This window comes from Equus przewalskii, chromosome 1 (genome assembly GCF_037783145.1).
Source record: "Equus przewalskii isolate Varuska chromosome 1, EquPr2, whole genome shotgun sequence".
Lineage (NCBI taxonomy): Eukaryota > Metazoa > Chordata > Mammalia > Perissodactyla > Equidae > Equus > Equus przewalskii.
Genome location: NC_091831.1, coordinates 24,937,014 through 24,952,884, shown reverse-complemented (window position 1 = coordinate 24,952,884; position 15,871 = coordinate 24,937,014). Strand labels below are relative to the sequence as shown.

General features: G+C 37.4%; 1 long non-coding RNA gene across 1 annotated transcript; it reads left to right on the top strand.

Moving 5' to 3' along the window:
• The first annotated feature begins 224 nt into the window (after positions 1-224).
• Positions 225-14,592, top strand: LOC139083455 (uncharacterized). Its single transcript, XR_011540225.1, has 3 exons — positions 225-318; positions 12,338-12,510; positions 14,196-14,592. It is a non-coding gene; the product is annotated as an uncharacterized lncRNA (long non-coding RNA).
• Positions 14,593-15,871: the final 1,279 nt, after the last annotated feature.

The window sequence follows — 15,871 nt, the reverse complement described above, 5'->3', positions numbered from 1 at the left end:
ATAAACTTCGCTTTGACTGTGGTAAAAATAATGATTCTTGTGGAGGCCGATGAACCTGGAACGTGAAGAAATCAAGGAGCTTATGGTCTCTAAGAAGTCCGAGAGAGTCTTAGTGAGATTGAGCGCTCGAGAGAGATGGAAGAATTAGAGGCTGTGATTATAGAATGAGAACAGCATTTCTGAAGTGTCACAGTCCTCCATGATGATAAGTTCTAGAGTGTTGACACAGGTGTAGAAGAGAGACCAACATGAGAAGATCAAGAGACTGTGAGGCTAGGATGCTTAACAACAGAGTCATTCAGGATTGGAAGGCATGGGGTAAAGCTGGGGGAGACTTTAGGATGGATAGAACATTTAAAATACCTACTCTGATCCCTAGGATGTGGTGAGCCAAAGAACTCCTTCCATCTGTCACTATGAAGGAGTGTACCTGTGCCATCAAAGGGGAGATGGGTTTTAGGCTGAAGCAAGGAGGTTAGGGCTTGTGGTCATTTTGTGGGCTATGTGAATTTCTAGACACTTGCTACTAAATTGGAAATGAAGTAGGCCAGGCAAAAATGTTGGTTCTTCCCCATGATTCTACAGGATTCTAGGAAGAAACTAGTGCATTATGTAATAGAAACATATTGTGAAACAATCAGAAAGAGCAAATACCAAAGCTGAGGGGGAGCGTTCCTAGACTACTTGAACTCAGGTGATCTAGGAATATTTCTTTACATCCAGTATAAATTAGAGCTACATTCCCAAAAGAAATGCATACACATATGCACTAAAATACACATACTAAAATATACATAGTAGCACTGTTAGTACTGGTCAAAAACTGGAAACTATCCAATTGTCTACCCAGATTAGAGTAAGTGTATAAACTATAGTATGAACATACAATAGGGTACTATACAGTAATAAGAATGAATATTCTACATTACAGACAAGCTAAATGAATCTCATAAACCTAATGCTGGATTAAGGACGCTAGAAACAAAAGAATAAATATTCTATAACACCATTTGCATAAATTTCAAAAAACAGGAAAAACTAATCGTTGGTATTCAAAGTCAAAGTAATGGTTCTGTGATGGAGGCTGTGACAAAAAGGAGGCACAAAGAAGGTTTCTGAAGTCTGGTGATGTTCTATTTCTTAATCTAGGTACTAGTTATACAGGTATGAAAACTAATATATGCCATCATCTAGGAATTGTAAACTTTTCTGAATAAATATTATATAGTATAAAGAAAATTCTGCTCTAAGCTATGACATTTAGCTTGTAGCAGAGCAACTGTTTTCCAAAACCAACTATAAAATCTGGACAAAAATCTTTTCAAATACACATAAAGATATGAAGTCACTAGAAAAGTAAGGAGGAATCTAAGGCTTGAAGAACCAAGATCTCCAAGAAAAGTAGAAGCAAGAGGCTGAAAGTTCAAGAAAAAGGCAGCAGCTAAGGTGCTGGGAAGCTCAGCAGAGCTTTCAACAATTTCAGCTGGGAAGATAAAAATTGGAGCCCAAGGCTTCATAGAGCTAGGACTTGGACGTTATTATTACAAAGAAAATGGAAACACATTGAGGTGCACCTGACATGTGGTGCCACTTTACCCTCAAATGTCTTTCCTCAGAGGCAAAAAATACAAGCAAAGCATCAGCTAAGAAACAGAAAAACTTAGCAGAGATTATGGCAGTCTTGAACATATATATTATATAATACATCAATACGTCAATATTAATTGATGCATAATTATATATATACACATACATATAAAGAGACGGAGAGAGAGACAGAGAAAGAGAGACAGAGAGAGAGAGAAGAGAGAGAGATCAAAGCCCATGAAAAGGAGGGATTCTGGACAATACTCTAGCTTTTAGTAGTGGTATTACCTGGGAGTAAGGATCAACCGGAGATGGACCAGCCTTAACAAAGACTTAAAGCCAGCTCTAAATCAGGTCAATCCCAGCCCAGATTAAGTTGATCCTCCCTTTCTGTATCACTCAGCCATGAACAAAATTAAAGCATCTTTGGAGGAAGATAATATCAACCAAGGTGGCAAAGTGCCTTTATAATTTTTTATATACTATATTCACTATTTCATTAATTTACCAGGTATAGCATGCAACAGGACTAAATAAGTGAAAAACAGGGAAAATGCCCTCAATATAAAAAGATCTAGATACAGGAATTCTGACATGGACTTAAAATATCTATAATTTATATCTTCAAGAAAATATGTGATAGAGTGAGGAATTGCAGCAAGATAAAGATTTATAAGAAAGAATCATATGGAAATTTTAGAACTTAAAAATATAGTAACTGAAATGAAAGACTTACGCGTGTTGAATATGAGTTTAGATATAGCTCGAGAGAATATCACTGAACTAGATGCAGATTGATAGAAAATATCCAATTTGAAGCATGTGCAGAGAGAGAGACGAGAAAGAAAATACGGAAGAGTGTAAGAAAAAAGTGGGACATGGTAAGAAGCTATAGTAGGCGTCCTAGGAGGAGAGTAGAGATAAACTGGGAGACAATCCAATATTCAAAGATTTAATGGCTAAGATCTTTAAAAACTGATTTAAAAAGATCAAGGCATATAATTAAGCAGTGCTACAAACATCAAGAAAAATAAATAAGAAGAACATCATGCCTAGGAAAATCAGAACAAAACTGTTGAACCCAAAGATAAATAGGAAAGGAAAATTGAATAGCTGGAGAAAAGATGCGCATTATCTTCAAGGAATAATTGAAGGACCAACAGTTGATTCAGTTTTCAGTAAAAATTACTGAAAACCTATGATTGTGACAAACGTGACAGTTTTAAAGTGCTCAGAGAAAAATAATAACTTACTCATAGTTCTTCACCCAGTGAAAATATTCTCCAGAAAATAAGGTAGCATGAAATCATTTTTATATATAAAAATTTTAAAAATTACTCTATTAGATTTCAAGAATTATTAGAAATCTCTAGTTAAAACATTGGCATCGGCAAAGGATAAACAAATAGACCAATGAAAGACAATAAAGAATACAGAATCAGATCGCAACCATACAGTCAGTTGATTTATGACGAAGGTGATGATACCAAGCATTGGAAAAGGATAGCCTTTTAAATAAATGGAGCTAGGTCAACAGGAGACCAGTACAGAAAAAAATATTTCTTGATCCACCCTCACACCTTACACAAAGATTAATTCCAAGTGGATTGTAAAACAATAAAGCTCCTAGAAGGTAATGTAAGTGAATATTTTCAAGACTTGGGCTAGGCAAAGATTATTTGTCTGTGGAAAAAAGAACATTAGTCATAGAAGAATGATAATTTGTATATATTAAAAAGAAAAATTGTTTGTTCATTCAAAGACACCATTCAGAGAGTGAAAAAACAATCCATAAAGTAAGCACAATATTTGTGTTACAAGTATCTCCTTATGTGATAAATAAAACAAGAGCTTATGTAAGAAATCTTACTAATCAGTAGGAAATCCAATAGAAAGGGACAAATACTTGAACAGGCATTTCAAAAACAGAATAACCAAATCTCACAAACATACACACACACTACACACGTATGTAGATCTATTATTCATTACGAGAAGATGAAAGTAAAATCATATTGAATTATACATCACATACCACCCAAAATAGCTAAAATTTAAAAAGACTGTTAATATTCAATACCAAGATTTTCTGAGGATGGGAGCACATAGAACTCACATACACCGCTATATTGATGGGGCTATTAATTGTTACCGTCCCTTTGAAAAGCTGTCTGGTGGTATTGACCAAAACTGAACATATCCACATCTTTTGTCCAGATTACACTCCCCTAAAGGCAGACTTTAAGACAACAATTTTATTGCAAGAAGTTTAGTTGTAGGAAATATCTGTAGAAGCATGGAGACGTGAGAGAAGGTAGGAAAGGAAGCCAAAACAGAGCGTGTGTATTATCAAACAAATATCAGCGTGGGCAACTGGAGTTTACTCTTGCTGGGAAACTCTGGGAGACAGTGTAGAAGATGGATCCAGATTAGTCAGTCATTGTTTAAGGGCTGCTACCAGAGGGGTTAATCCCCTGACTTCTGGGCTGTTGTGTGGGTGTGACTGTGTGCATATGGGTGTGTGTGTATGTTTACGGAGCAGGGTGTTGAAACAACTCTAATGGCCAGAGAAAGCCCTCTTGCAAAGGACAGAAATAGTGAGAACCAAGTGGTTATGGGTGGAACACCAAGACCTTCGGCTCTACCCTATAACCCAGATAATCTATTTTTAGGTATATATCTAACAAAAATGCAAACATACGTGCACTAAAAGAAATGCACACTTAGTCTATTTAGAGTAGCAGTATTTTAATAACCTCAAACTCAGAAAAAACAGTTTAACAAATATAAATCATAAACCACTTAAGAATTAATAGTAACATTGATTTCACATTCCTTCAGGAGAAATTCTGATTTTTGTTGAAAGTTCATGCTGCACACTTTAATTAGATTTTTCAGCAATTCTGTGGTAGAGTACCAGAGGATTCAGCACCTCTGTCTGTGATGCGATGAGAATACTCTGGAGAAATGACTAGGACATGCCAAATGTTAAATCTTCATTATCATATGCTCTCTTTTAGAAGTTCCTAGCTTCAACTCTATTTTTATATTTCGTTTAACAGTTCCTTGGTTCTGAGCAATTGGGTGGTTTTTGTGAAATCCATCTCATTATGAAACTAAAAGAAAATATCTTTGTTTCTTTTGATCTGTTAAGTTCTTAGGAATCCTTTATGCAACTAACACTTTCCACATACTCTTTTTAAACATGTGAAACCTTTCTCCAGATTCTGATCTCTAGGCAGTTATGGCTGCACTTCTATATGTTTTTACGGAAATATAATATATGTTTTGTCCACTGTCTTGTAAAAGGACATGCCCTTCATTATTCTCCTGAGAGCAACTCTAGACGGGATAAGCAGAGTTATCTGGGCTCGAATATAAATGGAGACAGAGCTTAAGTATTTTTAGAAATGTAGTCAAAGCCAATAGGAGCTGCTTTAGAAATGCAAATGAGAATCTGAGAATCGCATTGCCAGGAGGCAGATGTTGTAAGAAAAAAAGTATGGGTATGTAAGATGTTACCCTGCCAGAGGTTACATTTGTGATTTTTCTCTTTTCTGAGAGAGGGCTAACAGAAAATCTCTTTAGAACTAGTAAGAATATCCTTTCATCACACTCTCCAACTCCTTAAGTTTATAGAGAGGTTCAAAATGTTACACATATAACTGTCAATCATCCTACAATCAAGTATAGATCTCCATATTTTTTTCCAGAACAGAGTACAATAAGGATTATCAAGAGGTATAAAAAGCGAGCAAGCAAAGTAAGGTAAAGCCACAGATGAGACAAGATAGGTTGGAATTAACAGTTTGGGTGTGCGGTAACAGAAGAACAAGGGGTACCGATCCATAAGAATTCTTTGTCTTTAGTCAAAAAAAAAAAAAAAAATTAAACACTGAAAGAATGGATAGTCAGCAAGGAAATCTATATGAAACTGTTTAATATTTAATCCTGCACAAAGCTACCTAAAGGGCATGAGTGTCTGTGAAATAACTGTTCCCTTATGGTTTGTATTCCAATAGAAGCTAATGATTGACATTGTTAAACAGGGAATCATCTGTTTGTTATAAATGCTGGGAATTGCGATAAAAGAGAGTAAATTACTTCTATCTGAAAGACTAGGAGAGAATGGGAGAGAAGTGGGGAGAAGTGACTTTTAATGGAGATTGGTTGGACTTTCCCAGCTATGTTTTCATCTATTTTGAGATATTCAAATATGCAACATATCTCTTCTTTCATTCTGACTCAACCTCACTTTAAATTTCTTTTTCAAAGGAAAGGAAAAAGTAAAATGGAAACTTTGCAAAACAGATGAGTTGTAACATTTCCAAAAAATGCATAAAGTTAAAAGTAATTTGGGACAGTGGCCCAATGAAAGGTATTTTTCAGTTTCTCCACTAGGCAGTGCTGGGTGCTACCATCTCAGGCGATGATGATAAGAAACCGACCAAGACTGCCTTGATAATTGGTTCCCTCAGCTTGACTAAACCTTAGACAGGTTTCTTTCTGACTGTAGGCCTCTGACCTCCCTTTTCTTAGAGGATTTACTTAAGAAAACCTGGAATTGTAAATTCTTTCTTTGCCCCTTTGAGGTGTTAATCTTCTACTAACTGGGAACCTCTTTCTCCAGGGCCTGGGAGCCATCCTTTTGAAAAGCAATTATCAGCCTATTTTCCAGTCTCTGTGAGAAGGTTGGAGCCTGATTTTGATAAACTCTAATTAGCAAACAGTTGGTCTAATCACACAGACCAGCCTGCCCAGCCTAATACCCTCCAGTACTTTTCCCCTAGCTCACCTCAGTGCCGAGAAATTGGAGTTGAGTCCCATCTCCTTCCCCGACTGCAATAGTCTTGAGGAAAGTCTTCCTTGACTTTGTCATGGGTCAGCTGCCATTTTTCTTTTACGAAACTTTAGAAAATATTGCTTTTATAATGAGTACATTTGAAGAAGACAAAGATTCTATAAATTATGCAATTGCAGTGTATGCTGATATTGGAGAGCAAGCCCCTTCCCCCACCCCATAGGACAACGTAGGACAATGGCACTGTGTAATATTTAGCAACTCCTATAGTTTCAAGGTAGGAATTCCTTAAAGGATTGGCCAGGGATCTGGCTAGAATTTATACTTCTGACCTCCAAAAAATGAAAACTGGAGCAAGTGGAGAACAAATGCTGCAAATACCTTTTGATTCTATAAGTGGAATCGGTTTCTAAAGTTGATTCCTTCCAGAAATTCAAACTTCTCCCCTGCTATTGGCATCAATACTAACAGCCTGTCTTCTGATCACATCTTTCAGGTGTGTAGAAAGAAGATGGTCTCCAATCTCACCTTGGCTTCCCATATAACTCAGGGTTCAATCTTAATCTTCCTCTCCCTTACGTTAAGAACTCTCAAAAACATTTCTCCTCCTACCAAATACTAAGGCCAAAGGGCACAAAGATGATGTTGTCTTGCTCACACAACCTTGCAAACGATACACGCTTAATGAATATTTGTTGAATAAATGAATGAATTCCAAAGTTAAATATTCTCAAATTTGTTTTATGACTTTGTCATTGGCTAACATAAATGTCAATTCCCTAAATTTTTCATTGTTTAAAGTATTTCACTTTAGAAATATACTTCTTGGGTTTTAAATGAGCTGTTGTTGAATATTCGAACAGGAGTTTATTGTTTGATTTATATTTTCAGTAGAGGGTGGGAATCTGTTCCAAGTGATCTGCTTTCTCCTCCTCCCTAGTTCATTGCAGTTAAAGGCCAAGTTAAGAAAAAGTAGTGCTTTAAGATTGATGATGCAACTTTTATCTGAAGTGGGAGAGTTAACACACCCATATATGGACTAAACTCGCGGTGACCCATGAACCTCTAACAAAACAAAGCATTTAAAACATGGTATTTACTACTCTAGCTTTTTTTCTCATCATTGGGATGTTGTTATTGTGCACAAAGTTAATATTATATGTATACCACACAGAAAGTCCCACGTCAAGCTATGCTATACTGCATTGTTGTACCAGCTGGATTGTGTTGACTGAGAATACTGGAAAACTCCAGTGATTAAAAAAGAACAGGTATCTTTCACTCATAACAAGAAGTCTAGAGGTAGATAATCAGGTGTTATTACAGTGGCTCAGGGATGTCGTCATAGACTAAAGCTCTATCCATCTTCTCTGCCTTTCTTGGTATGCTGGCTTTTGTCCTCTTTCTGACCTCTTGCTGGTGACCATATAGTTGCTTCCCTTAGCAATATAGACAAGAAGAAAGAGAGAGGGCCAAGCCAGTCCTATCTATCCATTTTAATAGGTAAGAAAAACCTGTTCTAGATGCCCCACACATAGTCTCCCACTTACCTTCATTGGCCACTCTTACATCAGTCACAGGTCAAGTGTTAGCAAAGTAATATAGCTGAATTACTGCATCATGGTTTATTTCTTGGGACTGTGATGGAATCCTACCACCCTAAGTTCAAGGGATCCCTCTAGCCACCTGAATAAATCTGGATTTTGTTAAAAGGAAAATGAGAGTGGGAAGGTTTGGATATTATTTAAGCAGAAGATATTGTCTACTACAATTTTTCTTTTAAAAATCAGTATCTCCTGGGAACATTATGTGTAAGGTACTGTAAACTTTATGTGAATTAACTTATTTAATACCACAACCGTATGAAATAGGTACTCATATTGTCTTTATTTACAGATGAGGAAACCAAGTGGTAAAAGTTTCAGTGATTTGTCCAAAGTCTTACAGCTAGAAAGGAGCAGAGCGTGAACTTGAACCCTTTAGCTTAGTGCCAGCCATTTTTGCATGTTGACTAGTTATTCTAAATGCTATTTATGGCTCATAAAACAGGCATAGGGGAGCAAAATTTGCCACCCAAAAATATGTCTCTGGCATCAGAATTATTTTAGGCTGATTATTTTTAAATTCTAAAAAAACTTAGATAGAGGGCCTAAGCCAGGAAGAGAGCAATCACCACAGATAACTACAAAGAAATTGAGCTGGATGTGGTAACCTGAGCGAAACTTAGCAAGGCCTGTTCGTTCACTTTACTCTGTGTGTCCCTTTGTCTCTGCATGGCAGGGCAAACATTTGTTTAGCAAACATTTGCTCTTCCCTGTGAATTGTCTTCCTCCTCTTTTGAAGTCCCAGATTCCTACCCACTTCTCCTTAGCTCCTAGTAGCATATAATCCTCAATTGCCTGACTGCCAGGAGGTCTCATATCTATGAGACCTCTGAACACATGAAATTATTTTTTTTTCCTCTTGTTAATCTGCCTTGTGTCAATTTAACTATTAGACTAACCAAAAGAACCTTGAAGGGTAGAGGAAAGTTTTTCCTCTCCAACATGGGTATAATACCTAGGCTGATTTTCTGTTACACGATTTTAGGAAGAGCGCTATTTATAACAGAGAAGCCAGTATTTTGCCAAACTGATTTTGATTTCTGAAGCATCTATTGGCGATTTTTAGAAGTAGTTACATATGAAGTGTTCCTTCTTGTTAGTTTCAAGTATTGAAAAATCCCAGGTCCAATATATAGCTCTTGATTTAAATTGAATTCTACAAATCCTTATGGACTGCTCACTGCAGGACAGAAACCACAAAACTGGAGCTTGAGAATAAAAATGCTCTGGTCAGGGAGACGGGCTCGTAAACAAATAATTATAATTATGACATCATAAAGAAATGTACAATTACACTGAGGTTGACAAATTAGCCTAAGGCTAAATGTTGGAGTCTGGGAACACCATGAAGGGAGGTGATAATTGAATTGAGCTTGAAAGAACAAATGTATAAAACCTGTTGGAATCAGTAAAAGTGATCAAGTTTTGTAGAAGCAGAACCTTGAGAAATTAGAAGCTGTAATAGGTTTAGATGCCTTTTAAAGCATGGGTATATTAAGTTCACAATCAAAGAAAATTGATGTAAATGGAAAGACGTACAATGAATCTTTTGATTTGGAGGAGAGTTATCCAAACATGAATCACTATCAGCATCAGAATGTCAGTGCTAAAAACTACTCCTCTAGAGGTTTAAAATTCTAAGCTCTGAGTGCAAAATGTGTAGCTCAATGATCAAATTTCACTTAGCTTGTGAAAGGAGTTTGAGAACAAATGCGTTACAAGCTCATACAAATGTAATTGACTTTAGAAATATGTTGGATTTTGTAAGCACCAATACCTTTATATGATCATCAAAACCTAATGCAAAGGATAGATGGCTACATATGTGATAAAGCAAATATAACAAATTGTCAATTGTAGAATCTCCGTGATGGGCACATGAATGTTCATTATATAATTCTTTCAAATTTTCTTTATGTTTGAAAAGTTTCATAATGAAATCTTGGTAAATAAAAGCATTGCAGTATGTCTCCTCAGGAAGGCTGTGAATTACCAGGACACGTAATTTACCAATGTAGTTCTTGCGATTGGGCAAAGCTGAATGTTTTTCTGTATCTAGGGCTGTAGGGCAAGGCACTTGGCTCAGGTTTAAACTAATTGGATAATCCAATCCCTTAGCCACAGTTATCAGTTCAGTCCAAAGCATGTGTACAAAGGTAGACTATTAAGTTTGAACGATGTTTGTTGAAGTCTTCTGGGGAAGGGAGTTTCCTCACTTTTTTGAGAGGGATGCTGGAACCCTCTGTCTGTCTCTTGGTTTGTGGAAGAAGAAGCCCATGCTTACAGAAATTGTGGAGAGTCATTTTATGATGACTGGGTGGAGGCTGGTAGGAGAGTAGGTCCTTATTGTCCCTATTATAGAACTGCTTAATCATATCTTCTCTATACTCTGTCTTTCCAGTTAGATATGCAAATTAATTCTTCTTTAAATTGTTTTTTTTATTTATTTTTTTTGAGGAAGATTAGCCCTGAGCTAACATCTGCTGCCAATCCTCCTCTTTTTGCTGAGGAAGACTGGCTCTGAGCTAACATCCGTGCCCATCTTCCTCTACTTTATATATGGGATGCTTACCACAGCATGGTGCCATGTCTACACCTGGGATCTGAACCAGTGAACCCTGGCCCACCGAAGTGGAACTTGCAAACTGAACCACTGAGCCACCGGGCCAGCCGCTCTTCATAAATTTATTCCAGTGTACATTCTATTTAATGCATATTGTTACAGATTTCATAAGTGAAGTAAACACAAAATTCATAGTAAGGAGACAAAATAAAGATATGTACATTTTACAAAGATACATATATTTATCACATATATTTTCCAAAGATATATATATATTTATTATAAATATATATGTATTCTAATGCATTCAGAAAGGTAAGTCCTCAACTATAAGAAATACCCATACAGAACAGGTGACTCCAAATGGACATTAGAAACTGACCTTGTTGTTTATCAATAAGCACTTTTTAAGCTTAAAACATTGTATTTAGAAGTAATTTTTTGAAAAATTTCCAGAAGTATCTTTCTGATGGTTACTAAAAATGTTGAGAATAAATATCCATTTACTTCAGAGGACTACTGAACTTCTTCTTGGTCATACCAACCACATGCTCACACATGCATTTATATATACACACACACACACATGTGTTTTATATATATATGTGTGTGTGTGTGTGTGGTGTGTGTATGCACATACATATACCACAACAGACATTTATTTTCTCACAGTTCTGGAAGCTAGAAGTCCAAGATCAGGTACTAGCAGGGTGTGTTTCTAGTAAGACCGCTCTCCCTGGTTTGCAAATGGCTCCTTCCTCATTGTGTTTTCACATAGAGAGTGAAAAAGCTCTCTGATGTCTCTTCTTCTAAGGACACCAGTCATATGGGATTAGGACCCCACCCTTAGGACCTTCTTTAGCCTTGATTACCTTCTTAAATGCCCTATCTCCAAATATAGTCACCCTGGGGGTTAGGGCTTCAGCACAGAGCATTTGGGGAGCACTATTCAGTACTATATATAATATACACATATACTCACACATCGTACATTTATATGTATACATACAAATTCATAATATTAAAATACGTATATTGTACATATACATATTCACACATTATAAATGTGTGTATGTGTGTATTTGTATGAAACTGAGGCTGTCTTACTTTGGGCACATCACAAGAAGGCAGGATTCTTTGGAAAAGACAAAGATGCTAGGAAAAGTAGAATGCAGCAGGAAAAGAAGACCAAATATGAGATGGATTGCTTCCATAAAGGAAGTCATAAGCATGAGCCTACAGGAGGTGAGTAGGGCTGTTGAGGTCAGGACACTGTGGACATCACTCATTCATAGGGTTGCCAGGAGTTGGAGCTAACTTGACAGCATGTAACAACACACACACACACACACACACACACACACATTTATATTTCTACCCTTAACTTTGGTAAATGTGTGACCTTTGCAGTGATTGCAAAAGATGAGTGAACCTAATTAACGCTTATTCCTCCATGTGCCCCCTTCCCTTGCCCCCAACCATGCTCCACACAGACACCAGGAAAATGGCTGAAAAACACTTAATAGTCAATAATGGCATCCTGAATACAGTTGCCTGATTTAGGAAGAAAAAACACAGTGTACCAGGTAAATTTTAATTTTAGATAAATATTAAACAGAATATTTTTATATTAAGACTGCTGCTCATCTGAAAGTCAAATTTCATTGAGGGTCCTGCGTATCATCTGGATAGAGGGGTTCTTGATGTTCTTGTTGAAAGGGCTGTGGTATTCCTTTGCACTCAGAAATAAGTGCAACTTTTGATCCCGCTCAATCCTTCTAGGTCTTGCATCCTGGCCAATTCTGGGCGAGACTGCTGCTGAGTATATTGCATTGCCTTCCTACTTGATGTTTAATTTCATCAATGTCAAATGATGTTTTTGGTGTGGCATCAAATGAATGGCTGTGTGACAGGATATGAACACCATGCAAGATAAAACATGGGTTCTGCTTTTAGTAAGTATAACTTTCTGGAAACATCTTTTTTCTTTTTTTAAAGATTTTATTTTTCCTTTTTCTCCCAAAGCCCCCCGGTACAGAGTTGTGTGTTTTCAGTTGTGAATCCTTCTAGTTGTGGCATGTGGGATGCCGCCCCAGCATGGCTCGATGAGCAATGCCATGTCCATGCCCAGGATATGAACCAGTGAAACCCTGGGCCACCGAAGTGGAGCGCACGAACTTAACCACTCGGCCATGGGGCCAGCCCCTGTAAACATCTTGACAACAACACATGTTTAGTGCAGAGACTTCTCTGTGAGCCATATTTGTGTGCTGTGATGGCAGTTGAATTTTCTGCATTGTTGATTTTCAGTAAAAATTGTGATAATGGTGAAACTGTATCCCCCCACAAGACATATGTTGAGGTCCCAATCCCTGGTATCTCAGAATATGGCCTTGTTTGGACATAGGGTCTCTGCAGATGTGGTTAGTTGAGAGGAGGTCATACTAGACTAGGGTGGTCCCCTACTCAAGTGAGACTGGGGGCCTTGTAAAAATGGCCATGTGAAAACAGAAACACACAGGGAGAATGCAATATGACAGCCAAGGCAATGATTGGCGTTTACAGATGCAAGCCAAGGGACACCAAAGAATGCTGGCAATCCACCAGAGGCTGGAAATAAGCAAGGGAGGGTTTCTTCAGGTATCAGAGGGAGCTCAACTGTGCCAACACCTTCATTTCGAACTTCTAGACTCCAGAACTGTAAGACAATACATTTCTGTTGTTTCAAACCACCCAGTTTATGATTTTGTTGCAGCAGTCCTAGGAAAATAATGCAGTTTGCTACAATCACTTATTACTATTATCAGAAGAACAATAGAAAACCAGGTTTAAAGCATATCTTGGGGCCTTACTTGCAAGTGTTGAGAGAGAATCACCACCTGGGGGGAAAAGTCTAATTCTGTAGAAAACGGGACACATTAACTCCTGACAGCTCAGAGCTTCTTCCAAAAAAGGTTTTGGAGGAAAAAAGAATTCATTTTCTTGATAATATTCCTTATTTCATTTTACTGCAACAATTCCAATGAGAAGAGCGAAAAGCTTTTTATTGTCATATCAGATTTACATGGTAAAATTTAATGTACTTCTTGTCAGCTTTAAACCCTAGAAATAGCAATAAAATGTCAAATTATATTTGACTTCAAACCCAAGTGGTTATAAAAACGCAATACAAATTTGCCATCATTTAGTCTTCCCCTTTTCCCACAATAAAACCCTCTTTTATTCTTTATGGGAAGCTAGACTTATTTTGTTCAAAGCTGGTAATTTATTAGGGCTTATATCAGATTTGAAGTGTGTTTCTCTTAGAAATCAATGGTAGGCCTGGAACTAAGACCAAACTTTTTAATTATGGCTTTGAAGTAATGTAATTGTGGTTTTTAATGTCTCATACATCTGCTTGAAGGATTATATGAGTTTGTTCAAAATTCTGGAAGCAGTAAAATTAATTCTTTGGACAGTGAGCTAGCAAAGGATACCGGTGATGCTAATTGGAGTGTACAGCATAATATCTCTTAATGCGTTTTGTGATCTATCTCACACAAGCACATCTTGCCCAGGGTGTCAGCAGAAACTGAATCAAAGGAACTTTTGTCAGCCTTCTGTTAAATACCTTCTTTTCTCTCTCCCTTCCCCTTCTCAGGTTTCTGGTATTGAAACAATGAATTCTTCCCCGATGAAAGATTCAGTGGCGCACAGCTCATGTTGTTCAAGCCATTTATGAGGATTTGAGGCCAAGCCTGTTTTACAGACACGGGTTTTTAGGCAAAATCCATGTCAGTGATCAAGACTGCAGTCATTGCTTTCAAGCTTTCACAATTAACTGGGCTGTAACCATTACTGAAAATGAAGAGTAGAGTGACCAATTCAGCAGGACAAGGGGGAGAGTGCTGGAGAGAGCAAATAAGGAGAGACAAAAGGGAAGCTTCTATTCTGGCACGTTTTCTTGGATTCCCATGGAAAGTATTTCTATGCTATTTCAGGATACTCAGATCTCTGGATCATAAATTGCTCAGACACAGTAACAATTTAAAATGAAACCTGAGTCTTTGCCTTTTCCATGCTTTCTCCTCCTGTACACATTTCTGTTTATTTTTTTTTTGGTTTATTTCAGTTTTATAATTATGTGGCATCATTTATGCCCCTCTAATGCCAGTTAACTTTCTCTAGAAAGGTAACTCTTGTATCAGCAATTCTCAAAATTAAGTTGACCTTTGTGTGTAACTTAGGTTGGTCTTTATAAAAAGTAAGTGTTGAACTTAAAAAAGGAGTTTGTAAAGTTATTATTCTGGTTGTGGTGTTTGATCAGAATTAGCTATTTGACATTTAGCAAACTTCTGTTTCTGGAGCTGTTTCTCTTTCTCTTGCACTTCTCCTCAATGACGGCTCCATATCTTCTCCACTTCCCTTCCACCTTGTCTCCTTCAGTCAATGGCTTGACTTCCATGCTTCTTGAAGAAAAGAGAAACCAATACACGAGATCTTTCTTTCCTCCTTATGCTTACAAATTGTTTCCTAGTAGGCAGTGGGTCATTTTTCAGATGAGGGAGGCCTTTCCCTGTAATTATTTCCTTTCTCATATTTTTAACCTCTTTCTTTTAATGACCCACTAATGTTTATATTTTTGTATCTGGCATATAAACATTTTTTGTGGTAGGCAGAATAATGGCCCCCTGAAAATAGCCACATCTTAATCCCTGAAACTTGTGAATAGATTAAGTTACATGGCAGATGGAATTAAATTTACTAATTAGCTCACCTTGAAATAGGGAGATTATCCTAGATTACCCAGTTGAGCCCAGTGTAATCGCAAGCGTTCTTGAAAGTGGACAAGGAAAGCAGAAGTGGTCAGAGTGATATATTGTGGGAAAAACTCAACTTGTCTTTGCTGACTTTGAAAATGGAGGAAGGGAACCATGAGCCAAAGAATACAAGTGGCCTCTAGAAGCCGCAAAAGGCAAGGAACAGATCCTACCCAGAGCCTACAGAAAGGAATGCAGCCCTGCAGGCACCTGATTTTAGCCGGGTGAGACCTGTGTCAGAGATCTGACCTGCAAAACTGTAACGTAATCAATCTGTGTTGTTTAAGCTTGTGGTAGTGTGTCAGTTTAAATTTGTGGTAATTTTTCATGGCAGCAAACAGAAAACTAATCAGTCATCAAACCAAAAAACCAAACTAACTGAAATAAACCAAATACCAATATACCCAAAAGAACCCACTCCAGACACCATACACTGCTCACTCTCCCTCTTTCTCTCTCTCAGTCTCTTTCTCAATCTCTCCCTCAAACTCAACCTCTCTTACTCCCTCTCCTTTTA